Genomic DNA, 20,203 nt, shown 5'->3' with positions numbered 1-20,203 from the left:
ACCAGGCCTTTATTTCACTTTGGACAGTCATGGCTTCTCTCAAAGAATCCTGGGAAGTGTAGTTAGTGAAGGGTGCTGAGAGTTGCTAGGATACGCCCTGTTCCCTACACAGACCTTCAGTCAGAATGGCTGACTGTTAAACCAGTCTGGCCACTTTAGTTCTGTTAGTGGAATAGGAGTCTCCTCTCAGCACCATTCACAAACTACACTTCCCAGGGTTCTTTGGGGGAAGCCATGACTATCTCAAGTAAAATCAAAGTCTGGTGTAGGTGTGGCCCTCTAATTAGGCAAGCCCAGCAGCTGTGAGTCTGGCTTTTAGAACACTGACAGTTGGCTCTTACTGAGCATGCCCAACACTATCATTCAGTTCAATGCAAAATTTATTAAATTAATTAAAAATCAGCCAGGCATTTTTAAACTTTTAAACTGCAGAAGATAAAGGTCAGAGTATGGGGCAAGTTCAGTAGTAGAATTACGGGTACTCTGTGAACATAGCTGATTTTTAATGAATTTCAACACATTATGAGAACTCAGAGAAAAAAGTCCAAAAGGGCTCTGGGGTTTTTTTTCTCTCTTTTTAGACTTTGAACTCCCTATTCTCTCTGACTGTTTTGTGTATCGCCATGAAAATTGAGAGAGTTGTTAAGCAAGCATTTCTGAGTTCAGGACTATAAGTTTTGTAAGGTTTTGTTTTGAAATGAATTCATGGGAAGCATCAGAATAGCATGGAGGGTATTTTCAATTTAACATTGTGGAATGTGAAAAATCATGGGCTGTATAATTATTTTTAATCATTTTTGTAAACATTTTCAATTATTTTTCAGAACATTACATCCAGCATAAAAAAGATATGCTATCCGGCAAAGAATAAAAACCACAAGAAGCAGGAACACCAAAACAAAGAACAAGGTCACAGGCACATGTTGTCTGTAGGAGCAGCAGTCAGACTGCATACAAATGGTCCAATCTAGAAGGTCACAAATACACACCCTATATGCAATAAAGCAGAAAATCAAGATATAAAGTTTAAGAATTGTTTCTACTATTTGTAGACCACTGTGTGATGGCTTAGCAGTTTCCAATGACACTCAATAAAACAAATCATCAGTCAAAAGCAATGCAATATTTAAAACCACTTGGACTTTCCAGTAGCTGGGTGGCTGAGTTAGAGTGGGGTTGCTGCCGTTTGCAGGAGGAGCTGAGGCTGGAGCCACAAGGGGTTGCATTTGTCCATCCCATTGTTGGTGGGAGCTGCTGTTGCTGCAGCTACAGGTAAGTGGGCTCAGGGGTATCCATGGGTGCTTTTCAGATGTTTTGCAAAGATTTTGAGTTTCATCAACCAATGTACAACAGTTCATGTGACCTGAGGGTAGGGATGGGTGAGACTTTGAATTCAGTTCGCATTTCCAGTAGAATTTATCAAATTCGTACTTTCCAAAACAATATGAGAACTGAAACACAACCATCCTTCCAAATTTGTATTTATTAGAATTTTGGGATGCAGTTCACCATCTAAATAATATTTATAAAAATGCATATATTACAGGAAAGTGTGCATAAAAATGAATACATGAGTGAAAATAACATGCAAAAAGGTGTAGTATGATGAGAAACGGCTTGCAAAAATGTGTACCTTTGTCAAAACTTCCTACAAAAATGTATATATTTCACACTAATATGGTGGAGAATGTTCACGAGGATTTTTTTTTAAAAAAAATTCACAGATTGCTGCAGAAATGTAGAGAACTGCATTTAACATTAGAGAAGTGAGAAACTGAGAGAACCAAAACTGACAGATCTTTCCATCCCTACTTGAGGGGGACCACTGACAATGAAAAAAAAAAAGCACACAACACTAATGCCGGATAACTCAGAGCCAAACACTAAACATGTTGTTATAAATGTGTATCTGCAGATTTTAAAAAAAAAATAAACTGGATTCCCAGATCATATTCCTATGCATGGTTGGGAGCAACACTATGCCTTCCTTTGTTCACCACCTAGCAAGCCTGCCCTCTTCGAATGCCACATGGATGGGGATAACATTTTAATTGGGCATAAGCACATAAAGCCCAACACATCCAGGCCCAAATCACAAAGTCTTAATCCTAGATAAAAGCCAGGAATAATCTGTGTGATCTGGGCCTACATGTTTTGGATTTAATGAACATACACCAATATCAGCACAATCCTATGTATGCTTTCTCAGAAGTAAGCCCAATGGGGCATCCTCCCTAGTAAGTGTGTTTAGGGCTGCAGCATTAGAATGTTCCATCAAAACATGAATATTCAGTAGATTTGGTGCTGGTGGCCAGGAAAAGGAAAGCACACTCTCACTCCCCACTGTGTGTAGGGGTATGGCTCAAGAAAGTATTATCTGACACAGCCCATGATTAAATGATCCTCTGTACATAAATAACTAAATCCCTACATACTGAAAGCTAGATGAAAATAATGGTTCTTGTCCTATCTTCTCCATAGATTTCTATGCACATGTTTTTTTCCCATTTAGCATGAGGAAGCATTCAGTCATGTGAGCCCCCATGTGCAGTCTAATGTTGTGGAGCCCAGACACACATTTGCTACCTGATGGAGAACTAGACTAGAAAAGATAAAATGCTAAAAGAATGTGGAGTGCTCACATCAAAGAACATTATGAGAATGACAGAGCAGGATGTGGTGGAAGAGAGATGGTGGTGGAAACAGGGGTGTAGTCATCCAGGGTCTCAGGGGGTCTTCGACCCATTTCCTTTTTGAATGCAGGGTCCCCATGTCTCCAGTATGCTACAAGCCAATCAATATGAAAGAGGAGTGTGTTAGCCTCAGAAGAATCTTCCAACATGTTTCCATGTACTTTTCTGCTGATTGGAGCCAATCAGAGTGATAGGAGGTGAGTCATTCACTGAGAAGACTTTTTTCAGTAGCTAACACTCCCCTTTCATGCTGAGTAGCTCCTAGGGACATCTGTTGTTGTGGGAGAAGACATTAACAAAAATCTCATTCTCAATCCAGCAGCAAAAAGGGGGCGTGGCTGTGACTATCACAGAGGGACCCAGCACTTCTGAGTTTGCCACTATACTGCTGGGTGGAAGAGACATGTCTGCACCTCAAATATGTGAATAAGATAATCAATCCAGGTGAGCATTTGAACTAGATCTTACTTAGATTGAAGATCTGTTGCCATTGGAACTAACATTACTGTGTCAGATGGGCCATTCCTCTTACGGGATAGGAATTTGCTCTATCTTTCTAGTGGCTAAATAAGTGCAAAGGGCCAAACTCTTTTACAATTAAATATGGTAAAGATCTTAACTTATAAAAGAAATTCCACTGAGTTCTATAGAACTTACTTCTTAGTAAATATTAGGGATGGGCAATAACCATACGATTTGCCTTGACTCTACATCTGTAGCTTTTGGAAGGATCCCAATTTGTTTCAGATTCATTCTAGTTCATTCTGATACAATTATTCAGGTTCAAATATGCTCTGTTAAATCTGAAGCTCTGTTTCATCCCCATTGACTATAATTGGTAATCTAAAAATGGTTATAACATTTTCACACACAGAAACACATTTTCAGGCAAAGGACTCATCTAGAGAGGAAGAGCCTGCCAAATTTCAGGCAGATCCATTAAGGGTTGTTGGTTTTTTTGTGCCATCAACTTTTAAAGTTTAATTAAAAAGAAAGAAAGAATCTCTAACTTTGTATTTTCCTACAGAATCAAATACAACTTGCAGGAATAGTCTCCCTTCTGGAGGGATAAAGCCTGACAAATTTCATAAATACAGGGACAGTGGTTCTCCTGCAAGGGCAGACTTGCTATACAGTGAAAGCTTAAGATGCACCTCTTTACCCTGGCCTTTGACACCTGAGACATGTATTTTTAGGACCTACGATACCTGAGTATTTTAGGTTCATTTTAAAATTGTTATGACCCACCCTGGGACCTTTGGATGAAGGCTGGGTAATAAGTGGTGGTGGTGGTGGTGGTGGTGGTGATGGTGGTGAATATGATGTGTTATTTTTATGTGTATCATAGCTATTTTTCATCGACAGCATGCCCAATCTAACAGTGCAAATGTACAGTATTGACTGTGAACATGAAGCCCTATAAAATAAGCTGCAGTTACAGCAATCAGCTGTTCCCTTCCTTTTGCAGGCCAATCAGCTGTTTGGTGCCAGTTCAGTTTCTTTTTCAGGGCTATTCATATGAAGCACCAGCTCTGGATTGGCCTGGGTTACAGCATCTATTTCTGTAAATGGAGCTTGGGATGTAAGTATGGAAGCCTACTGCTGCACACATATTCCCTCTGGCTGGATGAGGGCAAACAGCAGTTGCCAAAGTAGCATTTACCCAATGGGTTGTCAACTACATAGTCCACTGCATTTCAAACTCCTTAATCTAAGTGCATAATTTCTGCATATGCTTCTTTGCATAGAACTCCTATATATTGCATAGGGTGATGCTCTGTGGTGTGCTGGTCAAACTAGTTGGACCTCACAGTTTTCACATGTGAACTGTGAAAGCAGCCAACACATTGTGAGAATTCTGGTGATGGTGGCAAGCTATCTTCCATTACTGATAACTTCCTGATTTCTGAGGACCTGCCAGGTGTCCAGAACACTGTTTGTAAACCACTGACCTAAATGAATGGAATGGATGATTTACCTACAGTAGATGAATAGAAGAATTAGAACAAGTTAGCTTTAAGATTAATGTGTGCTACTAGCCATAATTATCTAAATTCAAGTATTTTTGTCTAACTGGTCTGTGGATCAGAACATTTATCTATATAGAGACTGTACTTGGTGACATTACAAGGACACATAAGTAAATTTTGATTATTTTTTTTACATAGTTACTTCCTTTTCATCCATATGCTGTCTGTTTTTGGAATGTTTGCATTTAGGCCACTCTCTTCTCAGTTGAACAAGTCAGAGTAAATTACTGTTGGTATCAGTGCTTTGGCTTGAGCAGGTTTGGGGTGGGGGCTCTGAAGTACTGTACTGGCTCATTCGAGTGTAGTTTTGATGTATGAACTAAATTAAAGTTTGGAATGGTATAATTCATATTTTAATTCAAAAGAAACTGTCAAAATGAGAACTCTGTTAATGGGAAAGAAATATATAGAAGACATTCTGAAAACACTATCAAGTGCCCAATAAAATAGCCTGATGAATTAACATATAACAGCTCTTGTAACTCAGTGTCATGTTCTTCTTAACTTTATATTTATATTTATGTGTGTGTGTGTGTGTGTGTGCATATGTGTGTATATATATATATATATATGTATATATATATATATGTATATATATAACACCCACACCAAATCACAACCTAGCCTTTTGCATTGTTGCTGAAGCAGTTGGCATAAAACTAGTTGGTGAGTCAGTGTTTGTGATATAAATTAGTACTTCCTTCTTTTTTCTTTATAAATGGGAAAATTAGAGAATATCAGCAAAGTACTGGAGAAATGTGATTCCTTTCAGTGCCACCATAGCACGCCTCCATGCCTCTCTCCCACTGAAATGGCAGGCAGCCATTTATCAGACTAAATCCTGCATGGAGAGTTAGCTTTTGCCCCCTCCTGCTATAAAGACTGACTGCCTCTCAATTTAAAGCACTCTGAAAGAGGCATCTGCTGGTGGACAGCTGAACAATTGTCAGACCAGACAGCTGAACAGTGGGGTGGTGAAGGCCACAGAGGAGAGTGAAAGAGGGCTGGCTTCTGTCAAAAACCAAACAATGACAATTTGAGAAATTTTGTTGTTTTTCACATGATTAGGGACACTTTAATCAGAGGATAGCAAAAGTACATAATTATCTGTTTAACCACAAATGTTAAAAAAGATTACAACTTTGCACCTTGCCTATAAGTCTCAGCTCCATGTTAACACCAAAATGATATATTTCATCCCCAATGATTATAGTTAAATTAAAAGGAAATAAACCATTAAAATTTGCTAATTTTACCAGTAAGAACCTAGCTTAATATTATCACAACATGCCACTGGGCAACTAAATTTTTACCTGTGGCTGTAAGATGCTTTGCATTCCAAATTTGATTAGTTAACCGTGTCAGTATTGTTTCTAAACAAACTTCATTTCAGCTGTTGTCCAAATTATGTTTACAGTATTAATTTTGCTGGGTATTTCAGTATGAAAACAAATGCTCGATAAACCATGTTTATGGAGAGTGTCTGCATTAATGACTGAACATGTTATAGAAAGCAAGTCCCTATGAAATCAAGCGATCAGTTGGAAATATGATCCTGGTCCCATTTAAGTCACTCGTAAAATGGGAACTGTTCTCAGTGGCAGGACTAGGATTATTGCTCCAAGATCTCCAATGGCAGTACTAAATTTAAAACTAAAAGAAAGAAGAACCTGGCAATATTCTGGATTTGGCAATAGGCATTTATAGTTGTACATCTTTTCCTACTGATGGTCAGGTAAAGGCCCAAAGTGGGTTGACATGAGGCTACCCTTCCCACTCACCCCCAAAGCCCATCATTTCACTGACAGAATCCCAGCCATGCGATCAGGAGAATTTATTTTATTTTTATTTTTTATTTGAGAGGGGAGAGTAAAACACTGAATGGGAAAGCAAAAATGAGAAAAATAGTGCCAGTACATTTTGTGTCATGTCTCATGTTCTACAAATACTAGGATGTGCACACATGAGTGTGCACAAGCACACAGGGAATTGAGATTGTTTCATATGGGAGGACTGCCCCTCTCTGTGGACAGCCATGATCCCAGCATGCACATGGCTTGGATGCAATCTATCTTGCACAGGTTCAAACTTATCAAGGAGATAGGTGAGTGGGCAAAAGAAACCCAACTAAGTTAAGGAATTCAAAAACTATCTCTATATGGATAGGAGAGAGAGAGAGAGAGAGAGAGAGAGAGGATAGCCATGATTAATTAATTCATGGCCTTTATTAAGTTAGTAGCATATGGCTTAGATTAGATAAATTCATGGAGGCTACTTCTATTGACAGCTGTTAGCCATGGTAGCCAGAAATAGAACTTCCATAATCAAAACCAGCATATCACTTTGCAATACAACATAGGCTGGTCCTCATCATACTTGTCCTTGCTTGCAATCATAACTTGGACAACCAGCTGACCATTGTCTGAGAAAAAGAGCATTAGACTGCTCCTTGAACTCACCCATTGTGTCAATGCTTATATTATTATATCCTTAGGATGCTCTGCATCAAAACAATAACTGGCAATGATTTCATTAGACATCATTTTTCTACTGCCAAAATGGAAATGGTATCCGAATGTGTTGGCTGCTTACATGATGTGTCAGATAGCCATGAACTGACATTATTTATGCACAGATTTCACTATATATCAAGTTGGTAAGGGAAAAAAGGGCAAATAGGAAATGGAAATATTTATTTGCTCTTAAGTATTCCTTTAAATGTGTAAACATGGGTGCATTTGCATGAAATACTTCTGGGTGAAAAACAAATTGAATGCTGAGGAACGAGATGTAATCTAAAGTGCAGGTTCATTGGATTTAAATGAGAAAACTTGCCTACCTCCCCCACCTTTTCCATATTTTGACTCAAAGATAAATAGCCTAGCACCACTTATTGAATATCCTAAAGTGCTATGCATCAAGAAAAATTACTATCAGAGATATCTGAGCAAATTTGTGCATCACATTAGATTATTTTTTATGTCAGCCCAAAAGATGTATGACTTCTCCACAACATATCTTCATGAAGATTTAATGAGTTATTTTTAATGAGTAAGCTTTTCTCCTCCTTCTGGTATTTTTCTGTCATGTTAATTGTTACAAGATAAAGCTGATAAAGCTCTTTCCCTCCCTCCCCAATGTTAGTTTAAAAGTTGCGATGCTTTCTTTGATTCTCTGAGAAAGTACAATTCTTCAGAAGAATCTTTTCAAGTTGTATGCCCTCTTGTTTGCTGCTGATTGTAGATAGAATCTTGAAGAAATGAAAATGAAAAGGTGGTAGAAAGAAATCAAGTGAATTTCTGTCAGCTAACCTTGTTGAAAATGTTCAGCCTATCAAAGTGTGTGCTGTGATGTTCATGTATTAGTGTATATATGGTAAGTGCTGTTTGTATAGGAGATACATGGTAAGTGGAATGAAAGAGGAGGGGGAGTGAATGGGCAGTAGAATGCTGGATGATTGGCTGAGTGTTTAGAATGGCTGAGGGTATAAATGGAAGGATGACAGTTAAATCTGGGTGGACGGTGAACGTGAGTGGGTTGTTTTGGTGGGTTTTTGAGAGGAGATTGGGTGGAGAGTTGGTGGATGTGAGGAGAGTGTGGAGTTCGGATTAATACTAAGACCAGTACTTCAGGAATAGATGAAACTATATGCTTAAGTGCCTTTATAAAGTAATCTTGTTATCTCTGTTATTTAATAAATATATTTGGTTTACCAAAGGCCTGATCCTTGGCTGGGGTTCCACAGACCAGAAGGGAGGGTAAGGTAAATACCAAGGCTGAAGGGTAACAAATGGTGGCAGCGGTGAAGAGAATAACACCACAAGTATTCAGAGCAAACCAGGATTATCTGCATTGATACAAAGGGATTGGGACAGCTTAAGCACACAGTCACAGAGGTAACCTGATAGAGAGACTCAGGCAGAGTCTCTGGGAATACGGGTTATAGGACGTGACTGGTGGTGCTGCCTAGCAGGGGGATCTGGTGAGGTCTATGCTAGAGCGGGGAGAGAAACCATAAAAAAGGACAGTCCGGACTGGTGGAGTCCCTGGTGGTGCCTAGTGACAGGCAGTAACCACGAGCAGGTAGGAAAGTGACAGGGAGAGCCAGGGAAGGGCGTCACATGTGCCAACAATGGGTGCTTACAGTCAGGTATTTATTGTGGGATGGATGATGCTCAGGCACGCTCTCCTTCCCCAAAAGCATTCACATAACATTGGCAGTATCTTAATGTCAGCCCATATCCCCCCTCCCAGTAATCTGGACTTACCCTTTCTGGGGGAAAACAAACCTGGTAAATTGATAAAATCTGTTGCCAAAGACCTGTTTGCAATATTTCAACAGCCCGCTAAGCCCTCATCTGGAAGTACCCAGAGAGTGTGCACTAGAGTCTCCTGTGCTCACAAGAGAGTTGGATGATTTCTCTGCTACCATCCTTCTTCACCGTGCATCTGTCTCTTCTCCAGTCTTCATCACAGTTACAGGAATCTCCTAATGCAAAATTGTTTGATTTGATCCCCAGAGTCTGGAGATGGATGTGACATCAACACCTAATCAAAAATATGCAGTAGCATTTCATTGACTATCCAAAGTTAACCAGGAAATCCCTGTCCCTTCCCTTGCCACTGGGACATTTTGTGGTTCTATAGCTGGGGTGGGAAATCTCATACCTGGGGGCCAAATCCAGCCCTTCAGGCATCTCTAACCAGTGCTTGCAACTCTCCCTACGTCAAACACCTCACCAGCCCTGTCTCACAGCCTCTTTGAGTGTTTTTGCCTGGCTGGAATGTATTTTTGAACTGTAATAATGTTTCACGTGTGTGTGTGTGTGTGCGCACACACGCGCTTGGAATGGAGGAGAAATTTAATTTTGTTTGCATTTTAATGAGAAACTCTCTAATGGGCATTCTTGAACCAATACGCAAACAACACCCAGCGACCCTTCAAAATTTGCTCTTTTCTAAATTTTGCTATGCAGTTCTCCAACCAATGTGTACAAAAATGCATTCAGTAGTGAATATAACATTAAAATGCATTATAAGGGGAAATGGTTTCAAAAATTTGTATATTAGTCAAATCTGCCTGCAAAATATTTTCATTAGGAGAAATTTACACTGAAATGCTGATGAATTTCAAGGGGTTGGACTCAATGGCCTTATAGGCCCCATCCAATTCTACTATACTATGATTCTATGAATTTTTATGAAAAATGTTTTGCAAAAAATGGCAAATTTCTGCAAAAATGTGGAGAACTGGATTTAAAACTGGAAAAATGAGAAACAGAGAGAACCCAAAACTGAGTGATTTATATGTCCCTAGGCTGCACCCACCACTGACATATGGCCCTTATAAGGTCCCCTACAAGGGAATGAGGCCCTTGGGCCAAAACAATATCCTATAGGATGTTGCACAAGGCAGCAGGATGAAATCCCATTCCTGTTTTACCATCACACTCCACAACAGTGAAGTGACAGCCGTCGTGCTGCACAGACAGTGAGCAATTGCAAGTTACCCTCTTCATTTACATACATTATGGCACTGCAAAGAACCCCAGCACATTGAAGCCATGTCAGCTATGCCTACCGTAACATGTGAAGTAGCCCTTGGCTCTTTAGTGATACAGAACAAACCAAAAGAAACAAATGATGGCAATATACAGTCGATTGATATAGATAAACAAATCATACCAATTTTCATCACCAAAGGTGGTGGTAGTGGGGAAATGATTGTTTATATGGACTGCAAGTGCCGTGGGTAAAATGGGGCAATGTCTGTAAGGTATTCTTATTAAGTTACTAAAAGGTAGCATGCTGCAATTGTTTTTAACTTAAATCCTGGTTTCCTGTGTTTTTCTTCACTCTAACAGGAGGCACAAAAATCAATATTTTATTTATACAAAAGGAACAAAAGACTTCAGTTAACTTGGAGTTCAGTGCATGAAAGGACATCAGTCCCATCCCAGCCCACCCCACTAGTCTCCTGTTCGAACCATACTGCTTTGGAATCTCTGATTGCATATTAAAACAAACAAAAACCAGCCAGTATGACTGAGTACAAATAGCTAGTAGGAAGTTCTGGATAGACAAGAAGAAACACTTCTTAACATGGTGCATAATTTAACTTCTGGAATCCATTATCATGAAATGTGATAATGTCCTCTAGAGGGACACAGCAATCCTAATGAAGGCCTGGAGAAGCTCGGAGCAGCAGATCCTCTGCCGTATCCGAAGCTCTACCAGCTTGTGCTGGCCAGGGCAGAAGGTGAGAACATCTTTTCTTTAGTTTTCATGACAACAGCTCTATGCTGGCATAGCTGAAGGGATCCATGGGACTTTGGATCCAGTAGGTCCAAAGCCTCTGATTGTCATGCAACCACCCGCCCCTCAAGGCGCGAGGACCATGCTTCAGACCCAATTCCCACCCTTAGGGCAATTGTTCTGGAACCCAAATACCAAATTCCCCCTTGCCAAGGCTGTGCAAACTAACACCAACCCTGCAAGGTAGAAAGTAGGCTGCCACCACCCCTGTCACTGGTTCAACTCAGAGCTAGGGGAGCTCTGAGCCCAGAAAATAGGTAAACCAAGGTCTTATAAGACAAGAGCCAAATTTACACTCCTTGTCAAGAAACCTCTGGTAAAACCCCACAAATTAGAATTAAACTTTAACTCCTTTTCCCTTTTGGTAGTTATGTAGCTGAATGGTGAAGGTGCTGAATTCAGAACCACCCTTACCCTCAATGAACACACCCGGTTAAATAGAAGTAGCTTTATTCGAAAATATAGGTGCACATTAAAATATAGCAGCAAGCAATTCCTTAAGACCATACACCCAAACAGGGGTTTAGGTACACATAAGAGAATTCATTCACACAACAAGAAAATAATAACCTAACTAACCTATCTACTTACATAGGAGGTAGTTGGTTGAAGTCTCGTCTCTCCTCAGAGAGAATAGCATCAGTTACAAAGCAATGGAACCCTGCTTAGGTAACCTCCCATAGGCACCAGTCAGAAGGAACCTTTCAGAACCTTCCTGAGGGAACAAAGGCTATGGGTCTCAAGCCCTATACTTAAGGAAAAGAAACCCAACGGTCCAAGATTAATTAACCAATCAGGAGTTTTCTGATGTAATCCTTTTCTAGATGTTTCTCCACTTTTGCACGCCTTCCAGGCCCCCCTCCCAACGGTGTTTCAACCTTCACAGGCTAGGATGGCCTTGAGTGCCAGGCTCTTACTGATTAGCACAGATAACTTAACTGTCTTCAGCTGGAAACCGAAACGTAACATTTTTACCCTTTCAGAGGCCTGTTTTCTAACAAGATGGAACTCCCAGAGTTCTTTGCACTGAGCCATGATGTTACATATAATTTTAACATTTCATAAAAATATACAAGTTCATGACACTGATGTCTTATGCCTAGGCAGAAATGCCCTGTTTCTGAGCTTAGCACTGGCTACTGCTTAGGTGAAGCTGCAATGCACCACCACCACCAGTGGGGCTCCTGTCTGCCAATGGAGGCTGGCTGGGACAAACCTATGCATCATTCTAACTGCACCCCACCCCCACATGGAGGTAGGTGGGTATGGATTGCACTGTGGATTGCTTTTATTAAAAGAAAAATCCTAGAGGACACATCTGTTAATGGCTATCAACAATAACATCAAAATGGAGCTTGCAAATGACAATTTCTGGATTTTTGCACAAATAACGGGGGAATGGTTATCAGAACCATTATCAAGCTTGTCCATTGGTCAGATTCAGCAAAACAATCCCTATGCTGTTTTATTCTTGAAATCTCTATAGGAGTCTTGATAATATTGTTATTATTATGTCTCATTATTACAAATAATATGTTCCAGTGCCAAATAACCTCTATTACTATCTTCTTCAAGACTTGCTTGGGTAAACCACTGTATTTCATCTCTGTTTAGGCTGACTTGGTTCATATCACCATTTTATTTGGTTCAAAAGATAAAACTGTGTCAAAGGCCTCTCATATGTTGCAAGATACAACCTGATTAAGTGAAAATATCTTGTCAGTCTACTTCAGTTCATGCAACTGCTAAGAAGACTATTGCCTGACAAAGTCTCAATTAACCAAGCAGTGTTCAGAGTGTCATAACACTTTTTATTTTCAAACTTATTCTACACCCTATTTAACCTCTATGGTAAGTTGCTACAAGGAAAACAATATGAAGAGCAACTGAGTAATAATAATAATCCTTCTATTCTAAACCTTATCTCTTTCCACAAACAGAAATATATTGTCCTGCATAGATTTCCATGCACACATCAAAGATCCATTATCCAAAAATGTGGTGTAAAGGCTAAAAGACATATATTGTATAGAAGCTGATTGACTTTATCATGAAGCAGGGGTGTTATCAATGCCAGCAGGCATCTGGCTGTATTCACTTTGATTTACTCTGCTAAACATTTTTACAGATGTAAACCTGCTTTGCCAAGACAAATGAACTGGTAAATACAATAAACTAAATGCTCATTGTGTGAGAAGAGGAATTGTGGCAAGGTTCTTGCCATAGCAGAAGGGAGGTAAAAAAAAATCCCCAACAACACAAGTTCTTAAAACACAGACTTCATCTTTCCTAGAGGATCGGTTGAAGCCAAAATAAAAGCTTTTCCAGGGAGAAAGAAACAGCTCTAAAGGCAAAGGGAAAAACAGACCTGCTGAGGTTAGTCTTTGTATTTCTCCCCAAGCACACACACACACAAAAGGCATCTCAGCAAACAGTGGCAGATGTCACCCTGACAGGAAAAGTGGCAAATGGCCATCTTACTTCTGTTTGTGACTTCTTTCACCAGAGTCAAGCTGTATTTTTCCACTCCATTCAGCATGTTTGTGAATGCTTGATTTGGTCAGAAGAAACAAAACAAAAACAAAAAAAGGGCAAGAGCTGTGGAATTCAACGGAAGGTCAAAATGGCAATCTTTTTGCTGGGTCCAGCTTCCTTTTATACTCTGACATCTGGTGCCCATTACCAGGACAAATTGGAGCAATTCAAATAGTCAGAGGGGGGAGGTGGAACGAGGGTTTCTCTCCTTTTTATAGCACACCAGCTACAAATTTGAAGGCAGGAACTGAGGCTTTGCGCAACATGGCATAGCAATAGATTGGCCACACTTGTTTCACAGGCGGGCATGGCAACAAATGTAATCAATGATTATACCAGAGATGGCCACCTTGCAGTACATCCCTCTCACACAAAGAAGAAAAGAAATAATTATCTTGATGAGTTTGCACTGAATTTTCAGCCTTGTTATAGCATGAAGTGCAAACGTGAAGCTGAAATTCACATCATAGGGCAACCTATAATATGGTACCTGCCTCTTCCCCAATTGAGCAATTAAATAAATCTAGCAATAGGACATTTTCTGCTGTGTTCTGAGGCATCATATAGCATCATTGTACTTGCAAGCAGAGAGGTATCATCTGTCTGGAACAATAAGCCAAAACATAATGTTAAACAGCTTCACATAATTTCTTACGTTCATTTGCATTCTAATGTGCTTCTCTTTCCTCTTTGACATCAGTTCACAAAGAGGAGAAAACATTCATTTGAAGGTCTATAGTGCAGAGTAAACAACCATACTCTACTCCTACTACAGGGGAAAAAAAACCAGGTCTTAAACATACAATCCATAAATGAGATTTGCTTCAGAGAAAAGGCAATACATTATGTTGAATTGGGTTACGTTCTGCCAGGGAGGTGATAACTTTCAGTTGAAGCACACATTCCATATCTATGGCTAAGATTTGCTTTTCAGCTGAGACAGGTCATTCATATAAGTATCCTGTACCCGTGGCTTTTTATTCTACTAACAAAGTTAAATCTGAAGGAAATAAAGGAAGAGAAATCAGATACTTTTTAAAAAAGAGGCCCTAGTGTTCCAAATGAGATAAAGGACTTTCCTACAACTTTGGAGAGAACACTGAATCCAAGCTGTGTGTAGCATGACTGATGTAACACTTAGATATCAGGCACATCACTGACCCTATTTAGAGCATGATATATTGAAGATACTTAACTTACTAGGGAATGTGGGGAGTCTCACTAGCTCCTCTCATCACAGGATTTTTGAAATAATGTTTGATTGCTAAAGATCTATATCATCTTACTGATGTAAGGACACCGATGTGAGGGTAAGCTAATGGCTAATTTTAGCTATGGATTGTCATGTTTTAAACCCAGCTGCTACCTTGTGGCTTCTGCCTACTACTGTAAAGAGGTGTGGGGAATATTTGGCCCTCCAGGTGTCCCTGACCTACAACCCCCATCAAACCCAGCCGGCATGGGCAATGGCCAAAGATGATGGGAGCTGTAGCTCAGCAACATCTGGAGGGCTAAAGGTTCTCCATGCCTACTATAAAGGAATGTTGTTCTTGGCATTATTAGGGAAAACAGTATTGCATCTGAAGAGCTGATGCTCTGGCCATACAAAAAGAATAAACTTAACTGTGAGCCAGAATTAAATAAGTACTAACAGTAACGTAGTGGAAAAATCAGAAGTGAAGGGCCCCTTCATGATAGTCACAGCCACATACCCTCCCCCCCTTTTTTTCTGCTGTTGGGGTTGAGAATGAGATACTTGTTTATGCCTTCCCCCACAACAAAAAATGTCTCTAGGAGCCAATCAGCACAAAAGGGGAGAGTCTCCGCTTCTGAAAAGAGTCTTCTCAGTGACTGACTCACCTCCTTTCAGTCTGATTGGCTCCAATCAGCAGGAAAGGACAAGGAAGCAAGTTAGAAAATTCTTCTCACTGGCTAGCATATTCAACTTTCATGCTGATTGCCTTGTAGTGCACTGGAGACATATAGACCCTGCTCCCTAAAAAGCAAAGGGTCTAAGACCCCCTGAGACCCTGGATGACTACATCCTTGTGCACAAACATATGCACCTTCTTTGGACATTGTTAATTGTGATTTAAAAACAAAAGGGAGGACAGTGGGGATTAGCAAGGTAGCTCTTCTCTCTTTCTCTCTCTCTCACACACACACTTGGAGGCCGGGCCTGGCAACCGAGAGGTCTTCTGTATCTTTAAAAGTTGTGTAGGGGGAAGGGGGAATTCCAGCTTGTGGTTTTTCCCATTACAGAGTTACAAGAACACCTGCACTTGGCTGACTTTCTCTTCTCCTAAAGATAAGGATCAGTCTCAGGCCAGGAACCTGGCAACCCTACCTACATCTGATTTCATTTGATTTCAAATGGACACACTGTGGAGTAATGCAGAATCACTCTGCAATGAGCTTTTACTTTTGGAATTAAACTTTTCAGGAGCAAAAATATGCAATAGATCTAGATTGTGTGTGGACTAGAAAGAGAAAAACAAGTACTCACCCTCTGTTGATTCTAGAATAAAATATTGTGTCTATGCAGCCTTAAACAATATATGGGAAAGTTGTGATCAAAATCTCCTATGGATTTTTTTAAAACTTCAAAGCAACCACATGTGAAAACAATCCCGGTAGTAGAGGAAGCTTTCAACCCTTTCCTCCACTGTTTCCTGATCTAAATTGCCTTGCAGACACACTTGGATGAAACGGATTATCTAGATCCATACCAATCGGGTTTCAGGACTGGACATGGAACTGAAACAGCCTTGGTCGCTCTGGTAGATGATATGAGGAGGGCATTGGATAGGGGAGAATTCACCTTCCTTGTCCTCCTAGATCTCTCAGCGGCTTTTGATACCGTCGACCACGGTATCCTTTTAGATCGCCTGGAGAGTTTGGGATTGGGAGACACGGTTTTATGGTGGTTCCATTCCTTTCTCTCCGATAGGCGTCAACAGGTAGCATTGGGTGATGAGGTTTCAGACCCTTGGCCTCTCAATTGTGGTGTGCTACAGGGTTCTATCCTCTCTCCCATGCTATTTAACATCTATGTAAAGCCGCTGGGAGCGATCATCAGGAGATTTGGGCTGCAGTGCCACCAATATGCAGATGACACTCAGCTCTATCTCTCATTCAAATCTTCACCGGAGAGGGCTGTGGAGACCGTATCCAAGTGCCTGGAATCCGTGAGTGGATGGATGGGCAGGAACAGGCTGAAGCTGAACCCTGACAAGACCGAGGTATTACTTGTGGGAGACAAGGGAAGGTTGGGATTTGGCAGGATGAGGCTGCCCCTACAGGACCAGGTCCGTAGCCTTGGGGTCATTCTTGATTCCAAGCTGTCCATGGAGGCTCAGATTTCAGCCGTGAGCCGGGCAGCTTGGTATCAGTTACACCTTATACGTAGGCTACAACGCTACCTCCCTGTTCAACAGCTCCCACTCGTAATACATGCCCTGGTCACCTCTCGATTGGACTACTGTAATGCGCTCTACATGGGGTTACCCTTGAAAATGACCCGGAAATTGCAACTTATACAGAATGCAGCGGCGCGCTTACTTACCAACAGTCGCTGCTGTGATCACATTACACCGGTGTTATTTGATCTACACTGGCTGCCGGTTGTTTTCCGGGCCCGATTCAAGGTGTTGGTATTAGCTTTAAAACCCTGTACGGTTTCAGCCCAGTTTACCTGAAAGAGCGCCTCCACCGCCACCAATTATGCCGCCCGACCAGATCAGCCACGCAAGGCCTTCTCTCAATCCCACCAACCAAAACAGCTAGGTTGGTGGGTACTAGGGAGAGGGCTTTTTCTGTGGTGGCCCCCACTCTCTGGAACTCCCTCCCGTTTGATCTCTGACATGCCCCTTCCCTGGATGTATTCCGCACAGCCCTGAAGACGTGGCTATTTCAACAGGCCTTTGAGATCTTTGGGATGGGTTAATCTCCATGATTTTGTCATCTATTATATGCTGTATATGTAAATGTTTTTATAAATGTACTGATGACTGTCCAGTATTTTATTTATTGAGATTAATGTGACTGCATTTGATACTATTGTATTTTATCCCATTTTAATGTACGTCGCCTAGAGTGGCTATCTGCCAGATAGGCGACACACAAATTAAATATTATTATTATTATTATTGCTCCAAAGCTGCTAGTAGTTTAGTGAAGGAGGGGAAGATTCCCATAGAGATACTTTGAATTAAACAACAACAGAAGGAGATCCTGATCATTGTTCCTCTCTGTCACATCTGATTTAGCACCGAGTAAGTGGGACTCAACTTGAAGGCAATCCATTTCCATTTCCATTAGGCTGCAGGATATTTTAAGAGTGCGTATAGTCAAATGAAGTGAAATGTACAAATGATGAACAATTATTTTCTTTTCTTTTTTTCCCTTGTTGGACAGGTGGGAATCTTACACTGTGGAATCATGCGATGAACTTTCAACTTGCTGTCCTTTTTCAGCTCATCAGCTAGATAGAAAAGAAAATGCATTTACAACAACAGGGGATGTGCAAGGGGTGAAGGGAGGATAGAGGATGTGCCTGCATTATAGGGCTTGGAGACAGAGAAGCTAGAATCCACCGTTGCAGAGCCAAGTGTATTGAGGCCTTTACTGTCTCAGTTAACACTGCTTTCCTTTTCCAGTACCTCAGTTTCCACCCCCCTAAAGTCATCACAGGGATTTCTCTTCTGAAGGAAATGGACGTAAGGAAGCTATTCTGGCTATTGATAAGGTAGAAGGAGGCTTCATCCTTCTTTCCTTAGGTGCTGACAATACTATTGCAGACTGGTTCTTCTTACTTTCTCATGACCTTAACAGAGGTGGTAACATATACACTACAGCGCATATACACTACGGAGGAAGCAATAGCTTTCTAGAAGAGAGATCCTTCTTTATTGCTGTGTATTGGAAGTGATCTTCCCTGGCTGCAGAAATATATCATATTTCTAGTGGAAAGTGATTTTTCTTCCTTTCATAATATTCTTCTCTGTCTTTCCCAACACCTAGGGTTCTGGGTGGAATTCAGTGCAGTTCGGATTTTCATGCAAATCTACCTAACTGGCACTTTCAGAAACAATATACGAACCGTAAGATAGCTATCCTTCAAAATTCACACTTCCCTAATTTTTGTGATGCAGTTATCTAACTCACAGTTAATGTAAGCAAAAATGCATGTATTAGTGAAAATCACATATAAAATGCATATAAAAATAACATATAAAGTGCTTATTAGGAAAAGTTGTTTGCAAAATTGTGTATCGAGCAAAATGGCAAACAAAAGTGTATATACTAGGAGAAATGTGTTTTCAATTGTTGACCAATTTTCATAAGGGCTTTTAAAAAATAAAATAAATCACCAACTGGTGAAGAAATGTGAAGAACTGAAGATAGGGGAGTATAATGAGAAAACTGAGACAATCTGAAATTCGCATATTCATCCCTCTCTCCCCTCACCCCCTCATCTTTTAGAGTGTGTTGGTTAGAGAAAGGTTAGAGAAAAGGGAAGAAGTTCTCCTCTCTGAGTGTTTTGTTAATAATCCTCTCATGACTTCCTCAGAGGAGATGACAATTTTTTTGGTAGACTGAGCATTTTCCAAAAGGGGGGAGGAAGAGATCTAAAACACTTCTGCACACACAAAGTGACAATCACCCTGTCCTAGTTGAAGGTGCCTGATACAAAAAAGCTTTACTGTGGGCTGGAAGCCAAGCACTTTATGTAGCAGGCTAACAATAGCAAATGATTTCATTAGCATGGGCCTTGCTCTTGAGTTCTGCCAGTGGCCTTGACTCTTTTACCCCATCATTTCCCATTCCCACTCAGTCCCTTCTCTGTTGATTCCCTTCATCACAACGCTGTCCTTCTTCACAGAATTCTATTTTTGTTCAAACCAATTAAACATGTCCACATATTATATATTCCCCCACATTTTTTCCAAGCAACATCTCAAGTGCCAAATACTAGACTTTGTGAACTGTCAGGATTTTTTCCCCCAGCTGCTTCATAGAACACAGAAAGCTGATGACTCCAAAAACCAGGTGGCTACAATGCTTACATACCCTGCTACGGCACCCCTAGACTTGGTGCCACCTTCACAAATCATCTGCTTTCTCCAATTATGGTAGCTATTTCTATCAACAATGATAGCAAAATGTAACAACTATGTTCAGATGTAATAAACTTCTGAACAACAGATCTTAGAGACAAGCAAGAAAAGGACACTGTTGTTCTCATCCCCCGCTTGTAAGCTTCCCAGTGCTGGACCAGATCAAGACAAATGATTTCCTGAAGACCATACTACAAACTTATTTCAAGGCAGGGGTAAGGCCTAAGCCGAATCACTTCTTTCATCCCACATTTGCTGCAGTACAGAAGGCATAGCAGTGAAGCTGAGAGATTAAGTGTTTGCCTGTTACCAGAGAGGAAAAGGAAGAAAATGAACCAATCTAGCATCTGAGCAGCTATCTATTCAGGGTGAATTCCAAGAAGTTCTCCATTTATTCCTCCAAATGCAGAGGACATATGATTCCCCTGTGCCACCAGGGGAATGTCAACTTCTTGCTTTGCATGCAAAAAATTTACATGGATGGATGTTAGACTATGGTCTTTATTGAGCA

The sequence above is a fragment of the Rhineura floridana genome, chromosome 1 (genome assembly GCF_030035675.1).
Source record: "Rhineura floridana isolate rRhiFlo1 chromosome 1, rRhiFlo1.hap2, whole genome shotgun sequence".
NCBI lineage: Eukaryota > Metazoa > Chordata > Lepidosauria > Squamata > Rhineuridae > Rhineura > Rhineura floridana.
Note: the sequence above shows the minus strand (reverse complement) of the source record.